General features: G+C 33.4%; 1 long non-coding RNA gene across 1 annotated transcript in view; it reads right to left on the bottom strand.

Moving 5' to 3' along the window:
- LOC129009484 (uncharacterized) overlaps nt 1–16,404 on the bottom strand; it is a 162,867-nt gene that overhangs the window by 140,028 nt on the left and 6,435 nt on the right. Inside the window, exons 2-3 of the long non-coding RNA XR_008492783.1 lie at nt 12,056–12,116; nt 10,260–10,327 (exon numbers count right to left, since the gene is read on the bottom strand). This is a non-coding gene — a long non-coding RNA (uncharacterized LOC129009484). The remainder of the gene's footprint in view (nt 1–10,259; nt 10,328–12,055; nt 12,117–16,404) is intronic.

Genomic DNA, 16,404 nt, shown 5'->3' with positions numbered 1-16,404 from the left:
TCAGTTATACAGTGAATTTAAACCAGTAGGTTATAATTTTGAAATCACAGCTCAAGTAAAATTGCTTTTTATTGATTTTTTTTAAAAAAGAAAACAGCATCATATAATTTTACCTTTCTGCAATAGCTATAGTAACCTAGGGTTTAACAATGATTCATGACATTGTTTTAAATTTAAAGATCTATTGATTTGTTAACTTTTTCTTTAACTATAAGAAGAAAACAAAGACTCTAATTGCAAGTAAAAATTCATCTGAAGTTACTGGAAAGAAGAATTTTTGCTAAACATATCTATAACAATCTTTCTATATTTTCTAAACATGCAGTGTTATGTTGCTATACCTTTATCATTTAGCTATATTGAAAACTAGTTTATCTTTATTATAGAAATTAAATATTTTTCAGAGAAATAAAGCCTAAAGTTGTAAGTATATAAGAGATTTCTTAAAAGTTGTGAAATTAAATGGTACCTTTATATTTAATTGGGTTATTAGTATATTTGATTCTAGCATTTCCATAGCTTTAATCTTATTTCATTGTTAGCCACACTAATGTTTTTTTTCTTTAACTTCTATGAGGAAAAAATGAAATTAGTCCAGCATGAGATTATTCATTGTGGTCCAACATGTATAGCTTGGTTTGGAAACGTTTGCCTGCACTTGTGGCTAAATCTCAATCAGCACACCAGTTTCATATAATGTATACAGGTTTTAATTTTAAATACCTATTTTCACCTGTTTATCATTTTAGGATGTAATCAAGATTGTTGGTAGCATAAATATGCATTTGTGATGATATAGACTTTTCCTTGGAAATTTTATTAAACATTCTTTTGTGTGCATAGTCAAAATTATTAAAGAATTAAGTGACATTTCTAGGTTGACATATAGTTTTAATCTACAATGATTCAACTTATATCTAATTGAATATTTAAAGTATACAGCATAAACTACACATAAACCACAAAAACAAATTGTGGAACACAAAAGTAAAGAGCATAGAAATAAAAAAAAGGCATAGAAATCACCTGACATCAAACAGTAAGAAATATCACTGTTTATAAAACTATGGCACTCAACATCAGCATATAGTTAGAGATTTGATGCAGATCTAAAATTCAGAGAAGAGTGAACTGACATTGATTCTATAGGACCAGGGAAACAAAAAACCTGCCCTTAGTAACTAACAATTTGCCTAAAAAGTTGGGGCCTAGACAACCATCCTGTTTCCTTATCTCTTTGAGAACAGACCATGGGTTTTTAAAGAAATGGATCAGATTAAGTATCTAGGAAAATTCATGACTTAAAAAAAAAACAAAAAAAAACTTCCTTTTACAATTTAATCAGAGAATAAACACTTGTAGGAAGGAGATTTGTAGAAGATTTCATTTTAAGCATCATGCTAGCAGAAAGAAAAACTGAAGTCAGCACCACCCTGAATATTCAGAAAAACATTCTTTAGCGAATGGCCAAAATCAACATCGTGTTCCTGGATTGTTGAACTTGCTTCCTCACCCATCAATTGGCCTTGCATCTGGGTTGGCTGCTAATCTAGCTAGTTACTCATTCTCAGAAAAGAAGGAACTTTTGATTTTTAGCATTAGCTTTTATTTTGATGTTTTGATATGAAAAAAAGTGTGATACAATAGATTATTTGCAGGAGTTTCTTTCATTATTCAAAATGTATTTTTAGTATATTAGTTACATGATATTGGGCTGGCAGCAGTAATCAGAGGATATACAAAAGAATAGCCATTTCCTGGAAGTATAAGCAATCACAGAAGAGGCCATCTTGTGTTTACCAGGAGACTCAGTTGTCATTTTCATGACATCATTTATGTTTTTTTCAGGTAAATTTTTGTACTGATGCAGTTTGTTCACCGTCTATGCTTCTTTCACAACTGTCCCTATAACCTTTGCATTGTTTCAGACAGGCAATTCCTGTATTATATTGAAAGGAAAGGCCTAAATCAGAAAGCTGGGGTTTAAATTCTTAGTTTTTAGAGATACATGTTTTATTATTCACCATCTTTATTCTTTTATGTTTGCTCTGATATATTACATTATGTTTTCACATGGTCTTGTTCAAAGATGGGAAGAGGAAGAGCCATACTTCTTATTGTGTCTGTTTTGACAGAGGAGAAGATCCTTCACCAAAGCCCCTAACAACCCACTTTTGGTGTCATTGGTTCCTACCTGGTGATTCCTTTAGATGGGGGGATGGAATTGTCACAATTGGCTAAAACAAATCAACATTCACTCGGGGCCAAGGTGGGGCAGCTTCCGTAGGCACATAATCACACCAGGGCTCTGCCACTGAGACAGGCATGGGAAGAGTGAGGGAACTGTTGGACACCAACAATGACTGGCACAGCTTTGTGGCTACCTTCAATTCTTTATGCAACAAAGACGTTTCATGAGACTCACAAATTATACCAGAGGAATTCATTTTTGTGTAAATGACTGTAATTTGAACGTCAAGTAAAAGTCTTAAGACTATAATAATACTACATTGTCTCTCTCTCTCTCTCTCTTTCATTTTTTTTTTTTTTTTTGACTGAGTCTCACTCTGTTGCCCAGGCTGGAGTGCAGTGGTATGATGTCAGCTCACTGAAACCTCCGCCTCTCAGTCTCAACTGATTCTCCTACCTCAGCCTCCCAAGTAGCTGGGATTACAAACATGTGCCACCATGCCTAACTGATTTTTGTAATTTTAGTAGAGATGTGGTTTCACCATGTTGGCCAGGCTGGTCTTGAACTCCTGACCTCAAGGGATCTGCCTGCCTGGGCTTCCCAAAGATCTGGGATTACAGGTGTGAGCCACAGCACCCAGCAACATTGTGCCTTTTTATGATCTTTTTATAAACACAATGTGATACACAGTGTGAATGTGTAGATTTTTTTTTTTTTTGCACTGTTTATGGCTGTTGAAGATTGAATGAGGAGGAGCAAATATTCTCTCAGATTTAGTTTGAATACAAACCACAATGAGAAAAATAATAGAATGCTTATGTTAAGTTCTATTCTCACAATGTATTAAACCTCCTAAAGCAAGCTGTTTGACATAGCTTTTCCTTTTTTTTTTTTTAAGAAAAAAATACGGTGTTTACCATGGAAAAATTTCCAAATTACAAAATTATTATGTTATGTTTATAATAGTTTAAACACTTCTGAAATTTCTACATGAAAGTGAAATGGCTTTCATTCTGCCCACCAGGTAAAGCAGGCATGCATTTCTCCAAATATTTTTCTTGTCTTTTTAAAATTATTTTAAATTCAAGGTGTAACATATGCAGGTTTGTTACATGATTGTATTGCATGATGCTGAGATTTAGGGTACAATTGAACCCATCACCCAGGTAACGAGTATAGTACCCACTAGGTAGTTCAACCCTTGTCCCAGTCTGTCCTCCCCCCTCTTGTAGTCCCCAGTGTCTATCGTTTTCATCTTTATGTCCATATGTGCCCAATGTTTAGCTCCCATTTATAAGTGAAAACATACAATATTTGGTTTTCTGTTTCTGTGTTAATTCCATTAGGATAATGACCTCCAACTGCATCCATGTTGCTGCAGAGGACATGATTTTGTTATTTTTTATGACTGCATAGTATCCCATGCTGTATATGTACCACATTTTCTTTATACAAGCCACTATTGATGGACACCTAGGTTGATTCCATGTCTTTGCTATTATGAATAGTGCTACAACAAACATACAGGTATATATATCTTTTTGGTAAAATAATTTTTTTCTTCAGGTATAGACCCAGTAATTAGATTGCTGGGTAAACTAGTAGTTCTATTTTTAGTTCTTTGAGAAATCTCCAAACTGCTTTCCACATTGGCTGAACTAATTTACATTCCCACCAATAGTGTATAAGTGTTCCTTTGTCTCTGCAGCCTCTCCAACATCTGTTAAATTTTCACTTTTTAACAAAAGCCATTCTGACTAGTGTGAGATGGTATATCACAATTATGATTTGCATTTCTTTCTGATTAATGATATGAGCATGTTTTCATTCATTTTTTTGGCTGCTTATATGTCTTATTTTGAGAAGTGTCTTTTCATGTTCTTTGCCCACTTCCTAATGGGGTTATTTGGTTTTTTGCTTGTTGATTTTTTTAAGTTCTTTATAGAGTCTGGATTTTAGACCTTTGTCAGCTGCATAGTTTGTGAATATTTTCTCCCGTTCTGTAGGCTGTTTGCTCTGTTGATAGTTTCTTTTACTGTGCAGAAGTTCTTTAGTTTAACTAGGTCCCATTGTTAATTTTCACTTTTGTTGCAATTTCTTTTGAGGACTTAGTCATAAACTTTTTACCAACAGTGAAGTCAAGAAAGATATTTTCTAGGTTTTCTTCTAGAATGTTTATAGTTTGAGGTCTTACTTGAGTTAATTTTTTAATATGGTGAGAGGTAGGGGTCCAGTTTCATTTTCTGCATATGGCTAGCCAGTTTTCACAGCACCATTTATTGAATAGGGAGTCATTTCCTTATTTCTTTCTTTCTTTTTTTTAAGCCTGAGTCGAAGATCAGACAGTCGTAGGTGTGTGGCTTTATTTCTAGCTTCTCTATTCTGTTCCATTGGTCTATGTGTCTGTTTTTGAACCAGTACCATGCTGGTACTGTAGCTTTGTAGTATAGTTTAAAGTCACGGAATGTGATGCCTCCAGCTTTGTTCTTTTTGTTTGAATTGCTTTGGTTATTTGGACTCATTTTGGTTCCATATGAATTTGAGAATAGGATTTCTAATTCTGTGAAAGATGACATTGGTAGTATGATAGAAATAGTGCTGAATCTGTAGATTGCATTGGGCAATATGGTCATTTTAATGATATTGATTCTTCCAGTCCCTGAGCATGGAATGTTTTTCCATTTGTTTGTGTCATCTATAATTTATTTCTTCAATGTTTTGTAGTTCTCCTTGTAGAGATCGTTCACCTTCTTGGTTAGATGTATTCCTAGGGGTGTGTGTGTGTGTGTGTATATGTGTGTGTGTGTTGTAAATGGGATTGCATTCTCAATTTGGCTCACAGCTTGAATGTTATTAGTGTATATAAATGCTACTGATTTTTTTTGTGTTGATTTGTATCCTGAAACTTTACTGAAGTTGTTTTTCTAGGTGACATAGCTCATTTTTAAAGCACTTTGAGTTGTAGGAAAATAAGTTCACCAAATTAATTAATTTAGTCAACAAATACAACCTGAACACCAACTATGTACCAGTCATTGTCCTAAGGGTGAATACACAGAGGTAAGTGGAATAGTTAAGATCATAAAAGTTGCAATTGAGTGAAATATGAAATGAACAAACAATTCGAAAACAAACAATTCTCAAAAGAACAAAAAGGTAATGTAACGTAAAATAACAGTGCTGAGATACGAAATACACTTGTTAGATAATAAAGTCAGAAAAATCCCTTATGAAATGGCTTTTAAGCTAAATTTAGACAAATAGATCTCCAAACTACACCCTTGAGCTAAAATGTCTTTTTATATTTGTTTAAAAAGAAGAATATTTTTATACATGAAAATTATATAAATTCAAACTTCAATGTCCATAAATAAAGATTGGTGGAAAAACAGCAATGCTCATTCATTGTGTATTGTCTATGGCTGGGTGACTAGTTGTGACAAAGACTGCATGACCCAAAAGCGTAAAAATATTTACTGTCATGCTTTTTATGAACTTTGACCATCCTTGGTCTAAAGATGAACAAAACTGAGCCTCAGGTAGAGAGCCAGGGGAAATACATTCTAGGCAGAGGAAAGAGTACACAAAAAGTTCTAAAATAAAGCAAAGCCAAAAACAGAATGACAGTGATTATGTGGGAAACAAATAAATTCAGTAGGAGAGGTTATCAGGGCCAGTTTATACAGGGTCCCCACGTCAGCCAGGTAGAACTACCATTAAGTGCGATGGGAAACCCATGAAGGATTTTAAGCCAGGGATTTCTTGGGTATTATCTTTTAAAAATATCATTTGTATGCTGTCGGGAAACTTTACTAAAGGAGAGCCGTAACAGACAGCAAGACTGACTTAAAAATAAAAGTTACCTACTGGTAACGGCCAGACAAGAACTGACAGTGGGGCTTGGTCAGTGCTGGTCAATGATTTGCATGTTACAAATCTTTGAAGAGAAAAGGTCAGAAATTAAGGGTAAGCATTTAGACACTTCCAAAAAGTATTTCTTATTGTGGTGCCATTAAAGCATATGAGCAATTGCTTATTTATGTAACATGCTTGGAAAGAAGGAAGGAAGGAAGGAAGAAGGAAGGAAGGAAGGGAGGGAGGGAGGGATAGAGAGAGGGAGAGAAGTGAAGGGGAGGGGGAAGGAGGAAAGAAGATAAGGAAGAAGAGAAGAAAGGAAAGGAGAAAGATAGAAGGAAGGAAGGGAGGGAAGAGAGGGAAAGAGGGAATGGAAAGGAAAGGAAGAAAACTTCAGAACCCCAGCAAACTTATTTGCAGTGTGCCTGACTTCCTTATTCTTTGATTTTAGTTGTGCTTCAAACAGCTTTATGTGGCCTCTTTTGTTCAATGAAATAAATTGAATAGTTTTTACCTTACCTCATATAAAAAAAAAATCAGTGGAGCTTGATAAAACATTTGCTAAGTCCTATATAAATTACATCTCTGGCTCATTTTTACCACTGTATACTTGTGAGAACTTCAGTCTGAATATTCACTTGCTTGGCACACATAATGCTGAAATTCTTGCCCCTTACTGTTGGAAGGAGACTAGTTAAAAACTATCTGCAGTGCTGACAGTTCTTGCAAAAGAGTTACCAGTAACAGTTTTTCTATCACCAAAATGTTGCCAGTATATAAAACATCAGGGCCAGCTCCTGATGATCTTTCTTCAAGGCATAAATAAGAAAATTGGATTGAAAATAATATTCCATTCAGATGCTTATTTTTATTGTTGTTAGTACACTGGCTACACAGACAAACTTAATGGATAATTCATTTGAAGTCTTAAACTTTCAGCAGAAAGTAAAGAAGGTTAATTGATTTATACTAACACAGATAAAGAAACTTTTGTGTAGTTGAGAACAAGTTAAAGTGAATTTGTCTAAGTATGATTCTAACAAGGAAAGACATTAAACACTAAACGTCAGAGTAAAATTTCTAATGTGAATTGAAACAATTGCTTCATTCTCAACAAAATATAGGATACATAGTAAAAAGAGTTCTTAGTAAAGAGTTAGAAGTCTAGAATTTCACTCTACTACTTATTAATCATCTTTAAGAAGGTTATTTTAAATACTTCTAGCCGCAGTGTATTCAACCAGAGAATGGGTTAATCATATGTAATCTGTTTAATTTACAGGTATCTGATGTAGCTAAATGAGATAATGACTGAGAACATACTTTGGAAATGATTTATACACATTACTATTAAAATGCTTGTTAAATGAGCTCCTAGAATCAATATAGTTACTAATGTACTGCAAGCAAAAGTGGTCAAACTATTCTGTGCATAAATAAGGCACAAAGGTCATTGGAATATTTTCAATGGTGTCTGAGGAAGGTAAAGGGAGTCAAAAGGTATATAAATCATCTCTTACCTACAACTGTCACTGTTTCTTCTCATGTTGACTTCTGAGTTGGAAAGGTTGCCCCACCTCTGAGTTAAGCTCAGCCCTCAGACATAAGACAGATGAAGCAGGTTATTAGCAGCTAGTGTGGGGAGGCCAGTTTTAACTTTTCAGTTTACAAGATTATTTTTTGCAAAATTCCACTATAAATCCAGACAGATGTATTTTGTATAACTTCAATTTTTCTCCTATAACTATTTTCAAGAATATATATGGAGTGGAGAATTGAGCTTTAGAAATGCCATTTCATATGTATTGTGGTTATTTGTACCCCACTGGGAGCAAATGGCAGAATAGATGCTGAAACCTAACCTGTATAAAAACCAGGAGTTTTGGCCAGAAGCTAAAATACTTGCTTACAAATAGCAATCACAAATCTTTTTTGATGTGGACTGAGTTATAAAGAAAATGGAAACTCTTACTCTTAAAAGACCATAAGAAACAAAGTATTATCTTTCCAGCTGAGGTTAGAGTTGTTTGTGACCTTAGAGCTGGCAGCAATGGAAAAATCATGTCGAGTTTTATATGCTACTCACATGGTCGCGTTTTTCCAAAGGAATAAATGCACATATGATTCTGATGACCTCATAAGAGATATAAAGGTGTTATATTACAGTGGAAGACCAGCAAGCCTTTACATGAAACCTTCCTTTTTCCTGCAGAGTGTTCAAGATATTACCCACACCATATAAATTATACAGGGCTTCCCAAACATATAGCTGCCTGCTTTTAACTAAAGCTAAAGCCAATGTGAAGGCAGGATTTTGGCTGCTTTGACCTCAGATAGCAACAAAAATGAGGCATGAATATGCACCGTGGGGGAAGGAAAACAGGAAGTATTTTCCAATGAGATTATCCTCCAGGGATATTAAATAGTAAAGAAGCAACTTGTATATATTAAACTCAATCTGTAAACAAAAAGTTCCTTTATGATGAAATAAGCAGATGATTAAGTATTTGTGAAACATAAAGCAGACACATGTAACAGAGTCATTAAATACAAAGAAAATTAGTCAGACTGGAATAACAATAAGCCGAGATAGACTTGTCTAGCCTACATACGAACAGTAGAGAAAGCCTGGAAACGTTTATCCTTCCTTTGACTGATTTTTACCTATCAGCACATTTTTTAAATGACCCTTCTAAAGCTATCTCTTGGAGCAAAAGGTAGAATCCTGAAACTCATATTCTAGCTTCAGTAACAGTAGCTTTTCCAAAAGGTCTAAGCATTTAAACAATTTAAAAACAGTTTTGAAAGATAACACAAATATTATCTTTCAAATACAAATATTTGCACGTGTATACACACACACACACACACAAACAGTTTTTTGCCAAAAAAATTGAAAATCCATCATGCACACTTCCTCATGAGTGGTCGATTAATTGACACAGTCATTCTAGCGGAGTTGAATAGCTGTTCATGGACACATCTCGGATGTTAAATGTTTAACATTTACCAGCTTGGTCCTTGTGTATTGGCAACACTCAGTGTAATGATCAAGACACCTTAACCATTGTTATAATAAAAGTAATAATATACAAAAAAATTCAACCAGACACATATTTTTTGAAGAATATAGTTTTTTACTAATAAAAGTCACTTGAATCGTCTTAATGCCTGTGGAAAATGGTGACTAGAAGAATTTTTTAGAGGAATTTTTCAATGGATAGCTCCAAGAGGAGAGTTTACATTGTGCTCATGGTCTTCAGACTCTTTTCTCCGTTAACTTGAGTTGGTACATTAAAAAATAAAATAAAACACACATCCTTCTACTATATTAGAAACATAATTTGTTTCAAATCATAAAAGAATAATGCATTTACTTTTACATTGTGCTGCTATTGTTTCTTAACCAGCTTTAGCAAGTGTGAAGAAACACTGGGCAGTGTAACTAGAAGACCCTGTTTTTATTCTCAGTTCCTTCCCCTCTCCCTTATGATCTTGAACTCATTTTCCCCACTCCTTTGGAAACTTGTGCCATTAATTATGCTGTCTCTCACTTTTATCTTTAAAATCTCTCCATCCACTGGTTTCCTTCCATGTGCTTTCATAAATGTGTTCCCTATGCTGAAATATGTTCCCTATGCTGAAAACACACAAATGAACAAACACACATGCAAACTAACACTTTTTTCTTTGATATCTTCTTATAACCCATCATCCTGTTTCTCTGTATGTTTCAACAACTCTGACTCTTTGAGATCTTCAAAAACTCTAAGGTCTTCAGAAACAATATGACGTTATGCAACAATGCCAAACATCTCCATAGCCAATGACTCATAATGTTATTTTTAGAGAAATGTCTTATGTTTCTATCTCTTTACATATTCTTCAACAAGTAATGTTCTTATTCTTTCATTATTATTATTATTATCTTGGTAAGAAGACTCAGCGTGACATCTGCCGTCTTAACAAAATTTTAAGTGCATAATACAGTGTTATCAACTCTATGAACAATTCGACTGTTACAAAGTTTCAGTTATGTAGCCGGTAATATTCTTTCATTTTTCCGATGCCCCCCCACCCCACCAATCTTTGCCTGGCAAATTCCCGCATTCCTTAGTTGTCTCTGCTTTAGAAAGGTCTGCCTTAATCTATAGTAGTTCAGCTTTATTGCCTATATCACCTTGTGCTTAGCCTTTCTGAACACTCAGCTTACCTGTTAAATGTCTGCTTTCTGCACCAGACTTTAAGCTCCACTGGGGAACATACTGCTTTTCACAGAACCTGCCACAAAATGAATGATCAATAAATATATACTGAATTAAACTATTTTCTTTCTGGCCAAACTTCTTAAAAGAGATGTTCATAATCATCATAAAAGCTTCCTCAGCTCAAATTCACTCTTCATTATTCTAAAATATGACTTCTGCCCCCACAAATCTGTTGTATTTGCTTTCAGAGAAGTCACCAGTGACCTTGTAATTGCCTTTAGTTATTGTAAGTCCTTAACCAAGCTGACCTCTCTAAGACATTTGATATTCCTAAGGCGAACATTCAGTAATTTGTTTAACATTTATTGTTTTCTGTATGTCAGAAAATGTGAAAATGCTTCCTTTAGATTTCATCACATTTCTTTCACCTAGTTCCCCTACTTCTCTAAGTTTTCTTCCTGTCTTTCCGGAGCCAACTTGCTTTCTTGTTCTTACCAAGGATTATTATCAGCCCTGGACTCTCCCTTTTACTTTGTGGGCTATTCTTACACACGATGGGTCTCCTTTAGTGAAACTGCTCATCATCCTGATCATCATCTCTTAAATTATTACAGCTCCTTCTTACTGATTGTTCCCTGCTTCCAGCTATGCCCATGCCAAGGCAACTCCCACTCTCATATTCATTTAAAAATAAACCCACAGTTAGTCTTTGCTTTAAAATTTGTAATGTCCCCTTATTGGTCACAGGATAGAGTTTAAATTCATTAGCCTAAACCACATGGCCTTTCACAATATCTCCCCAACTTCCTCTGAAGCCTCATCTCCACATATTCTCTGTTGTACCCTGTGCTCCAAACATCCCAAATCATGTCACATTTTTAAAACACATCCTACCCTCACTTAAATATGGGAGCTGTCCTTAATTTGCACCTTATGCTAAAAGTGCTTATGCTTCTCCGCTTCTTCAGAAAATTACAATGTCAAAGATCTTATATGGTGAAAAGGGAGGTATCAGAAAAACATTTGAGAATCTGATCAAAAGATATTGAATGTCTTATCAGATAAAGTCACGCCTGCAAAAACAATTTTTCATACAATTTCATGGAATTTTCCCTGCCTTGTTCATTTTGCAGAGTTGAATGTCAAAATACTATGTAAATGGGAGGCACTCATTTTTCTTCCATCTGAGAAAGAAAAATCTTCATATGCTATCTATTGCCTATATTAGGAGCTCAAGCAAAATGGCTTATGGGTAATTTTGAATAAATTGGCAATTTTATCAGGTTGGTCAGGCTTCAAATTAGATAATATAGTCTATACTTAGTCTGAAACATATAGAACAATGGGGCTTTCTATTAATTAAATAATACAAACATTCCCTAAAGTCATATTGTAGGGTGCAGTAGGGAGTAGGAATAGTATAAGTTTCAGAAGGTAAATACCTGAGAATAGCAATAACACCTGAGATTATGGAAAGCTAGTGGATTTAAGATGACACATTTCTTATAAGTGATAATTTCTCGACAACTATCTAGCCTCTTCTTCAACAATTAACCATTCTATAAACATTTATTAAGCATTACTCTATGTTTGCATTGTACTAGACACTAGGCTACACAGAATTTAAAAAGTCTTTAATCTTGAGGCTTCATTATCTGGAAGATTGCAGCATTCTTTATTTCTAGTTCCCCATGAGATATATAGTAATTGACTTATTTATCACATGCTGAGCATGAGTTTAAAAAGGCAAACTGGTGCTGTATATACTGTGAGCTTAAACATCAGTATCAATTCTGATTACCTTTATGAGTTTGAAATGCAGAAAGGACACCAAAGAAATTCTAGCAAGGAACTAATGACACCTGATAACAAACAACAAATAAATTTTATTGTTTCAATAAAGACATGGCATGAAATAATCAATGTTATACATAAGAGCTTCTAACTATGATTTTACTGCAATGAGTGTCATGAGTTCTATAAAAGCAGAATAATTGAGCAAGCAAAATGAAATATTAGCTGGTTTCAGATGAAAGCAAGTGTGTCAGTCTGAGCTGCCCAGGCTGTCCTGTTTTCTGAGATGTTCTATGGCAGCAGTTTGAAGAACATATCCTAAGCCTTTAGGTGCTGAGTACATTTTGGAAGACATGTACTCACCTCTGAGTGATTAAACTACTGGACATTGTACCATAGCTAAGAGGAAAAACGTGTCCACTGAAACTAAAATTTGAAATTTATAGTTTTAAAGATGGATTTTACAAGTTTATTGATACTTTGTATGATAGAGCAATCAAAGGTACATACACATTTTTAAAGTAAAGTAAGAAAAGGAATAAAAAGGCTATAAAACAATAGCTAAAAAGCTTATCTGGCATTTTGAGCAGCATTTAGATATGAATTTAATTTTTATGTAATACAACTCCATATGTCTGAAAGTCTCTTTTTGTATTTTTTTTTTTTATTGCCTAAATGTCACAACCAACAACTAGTTTGGAACCATACCTATCACTGCAAAGGAGATACTGTAAATGGGTGTGAGTCGGTGTGTGTGCAGCCATAAAACTTCAAGGACTAATTTCTCAAGTATAGGTATAATATTGTTCTCAATAGAGTTCAATAAATGCAAATCAATAAATAAAGAACAGATATTCCTCTAGCTAACGTTGTTCAATAGAATATCAATTAAGAACAAGGAATTGAAAAGCTAAATTCAGCAAGATTTTGTCATCCCCTTGAGTAATATTGAACCAAAGATAACTACTCTGAATTTGATCAGCTAACAAGTAGTTCTCTTCACTAAGAGACACATGGTCTAAATCAGAAACTCTTAATACACATGCCTTAGGAGACCCATGAGACCATTCAACCTGCTGTGCTATTCCACAGCTGCTGCACAGTCAGTCCTGCCATTCTATTATTGCTGGGACCTAAATTATCTCTACACTCAAGCAGTTATCACATCCCAAAGTTAAGCATCTGAGAAAGAATTTAGGAGTTCTTTTTTGATGTTTGAGCAGATACTCTACCTCCTACCTTTTTGTCACCTTCACAACATAAAAATATGCAAACCAGCTTGTGGACATTTAGCCTAAATTATGATAGGCATTCATAAGGATCATAATAAAAAATGTTCTCTAATAAACTCTGAAAGTGTAAATGTTAAAAGAAGATGCATAAATTAGACACTAGGTTTACAGGTATTAAAAAACAGAATTAGAAACATCATGTGTTTGCTTGTTTGGAAGGTAGGTCACTCTATCTCTACACAATAAATGGTACAAAGAGGTAGGGATTAATTTAAGTAAGTATAGACTTATTAACCTAATTTTTCTTAAAATGTGCTGTAGACTTATAAGTGAATGAATTTAGAGGTTAAACTATGAGTTGAGCAGAAAGTGAAAACAGTTTTATGGACCAAAAAATTGAATTTTACATTAGGCAGCAGGGTTGTCACACAATGGATATCAGACAATATTTGTTGAATGGCCTAGGAAAACTATATTTTATAGAAATGTTGAACAATTATGAGAGTAATACTATGTTTTTTCAATTTAACCCATCACACCATTTATTGGGTGCCTGCTGGGTGTAAGTCAATCATCACATATTGTGCATAGGGAAAATCTGAAGTTAGAGAACAAGCAGTGTGTTTTCCAAAGAAAGTCCATTCTGATGTTTTCATTTATCTATGGAAATAGTTTTAATCACAACTGCAAGAAAATAATAGCAGAAATCAAAAAGAAACATCTGATATTGGGACATAGACAGAAAAAAAAGTTACTAAAAAGGTATCTGTATTTTTAAAATATAGGTGTGCTATTCAATTATGTATTGTGTAGTGGATTATAATGTAATATATAATAATTCTATATAACAACATATTTACTATGATAAATATGTAATCTTTGAAAGTTATTTCGCAAAATATTTTTGCCATTAAGTGCACAAATTAATGGGATTTCAAGCAAAATTATAGTGGAGCAGTTATTGTGTGAAAAGAAAACACATTTTAAATAAAATAGCATGTTAGAAAAATATAAGTCAACATATAAAAATCTGTATTATTGATTTCTTGCTATAATTTTTACAGAAAATGATCATTTTCTATTTCTGCTTACAACTACTATTCTCTGTGAGCCTCCCCTGATAATGTTTTTACATGTGAGGTGTGTTAAAACTCTGTTAAAGAAGTTAGTCAATTATAGATAATCCATTAGCTAAATGAGTTTTCTATCAACGGACTAAAAGTGGTAGCTGCTTGAAATAGTATTGTAGATTGAATCTATTCATGACAATGTTCTTCCTATTGACTGGTGCTTAGAGAACTTGAAAATTAAGCCCTAATTCAGAAACTATAGTTAGGGTCCAAAAACTCTACTTGAAATATCTTTTATTACCTTTTTTTTTTCACAAGGGAGCCAAACTGTTACTTCCTCATAACTGCCATGCAATTTTCAGGGATTACTTTAAGTGTGAATTGTCAACTATTTCTTCCAGCTGCCTCCTGTCAGGCTATAATCCCATACTGAGCCTTGTCAGAGGTCACTGAGCTCTTGACTAATGCATTTCATTAGGAGAGAAAAGCAGAATGTTTCCAGCACACAAATGGCAGGAGACATACAGCAGAACTGGGCACTTAAAACAAATCGCACTAAACTGTAAATCCATGAAATCTTAAAAGTTGCTTTCAGTATAGTTCTAATCACTCAGAACAAAAGTTACTATATCAAGTTTCTATAATTACTTTGGATTTTTTTAATATATGATACATTCTGGAATTAAATTCAAGCTACTAACAATGATAGATAAATTACTAATAAGAAAAATAGTTATTCCAGAGAACCTGCTCCTTTTTCACAATTATTCCTTTAAATTAATTTTTGTTTAGAATTTTTACTTTTCTCTGATCATTAGTATAATACATTTATTTCAAATCTTTGAAATTCTTTATATTGAAAATTCATCTACTTTCAATGAAGGTGGAAATTCGCAAATATAGAAATTGGTAAAAATGTAAATTTCTAATATTTATCTATATAAACCTTCACTATAGGAGCATTTTGTTGGCTCAATAATTAGATAAAAATTTTCCCATTATTTTGCAGTAGACTATTTAAGAGTAGCTCTTGAAGCAAGCTACTACATACCTATTCTGTTTTTATTGTTGGTCATGATACTGACATTTCTGTTTTTGTGTTTTAGCTTTATAAGAACAATTTTGGAATATTATTCTTTAGTCAGAAAGATATTAATGTTCATTATAAAATATGCTAAATATATATTATTATTTCCTTTGCCAAATTTAAGTAACCTTAACAGAAAGTAGGGATATATATTAGTCTATGATATTATTTTATATGAAATAAACCAAGAGAAGCTTTATTCCTACCTAAGGATTAATTATTAAAAAAAACTTTTAATCACACCTATCAAAAGTACAAAATGAAATTACATAGTTAATAATGGTAAAATTAAATAACCAGTGTCTGACTACCATATTCTCTACCAAACATGCTATCATTTTGAGAAGACTTTCTTTAATTTAGGAGACAATATTCTTTAAGTAAAAGTGTCATTTAAAAATGAAAAAAATACAAAATATATTAAAATGTGTTGAAAAATCTGAAGAAGGTATATACATAAATGCTAGTGTTTTGCTTGCTCACCTGAAAAGACTAGGGTCTTCATTTTTTTTCTTGAAAAAAATAACTGAGTTATATACTCCACAACTGTCTTTAGAAGTTATCTTTATAGGAAACTAGAATAATGCATCTTTTTCCAGCTTTGTTTTTGAGACAGAATAACGAACATGAATTGTTTAGAGCAGCAATGTCACTGACAGGTTTTAATTTTTTACCTTTGTTTTGTATTCTTCTCATAGAAATGCCACTATTTTTTCCCCTCCCATTTCTCTCTATATTTTCTAACCCAGAGGTCAGGAGCCAATTTAAAAACTCATAAACATAAAACTACACATCATGAACACAACTTACTATGTTACATTCGTAAAAACTGTGGCATAATCTCACCAATATTCATTACATTCTAGTCAAAGTAACCCAGAAGGGTGCAATTATTTCTCAATCACAGTTTAAAAAGTCATTACTCAAATCAGAGCTTAGAGTACAATCTACTGTTTTCTCATAATTG

This window comes from Pongo pygmaeus, chromosome 10 (genome assembly GCF_028885625.2).
Source record: "Pongo pygmaeus isolate AG05252 chromosome 10, NHGRI_mPonPyg2-v2.0_pri, whole genome shotgun sequence".
Lineage (NCBI taxonomy): Eukaryota > Metazoa > Chordata > Mammalia > Primates > Hominidae > Pongo > Pongo pygmaeus.
The sequence above is the reverse complement of the archived record's forward strand: the minus strand, read 5'-3'. Positions and strand labels throughout refer to the sequence as shown.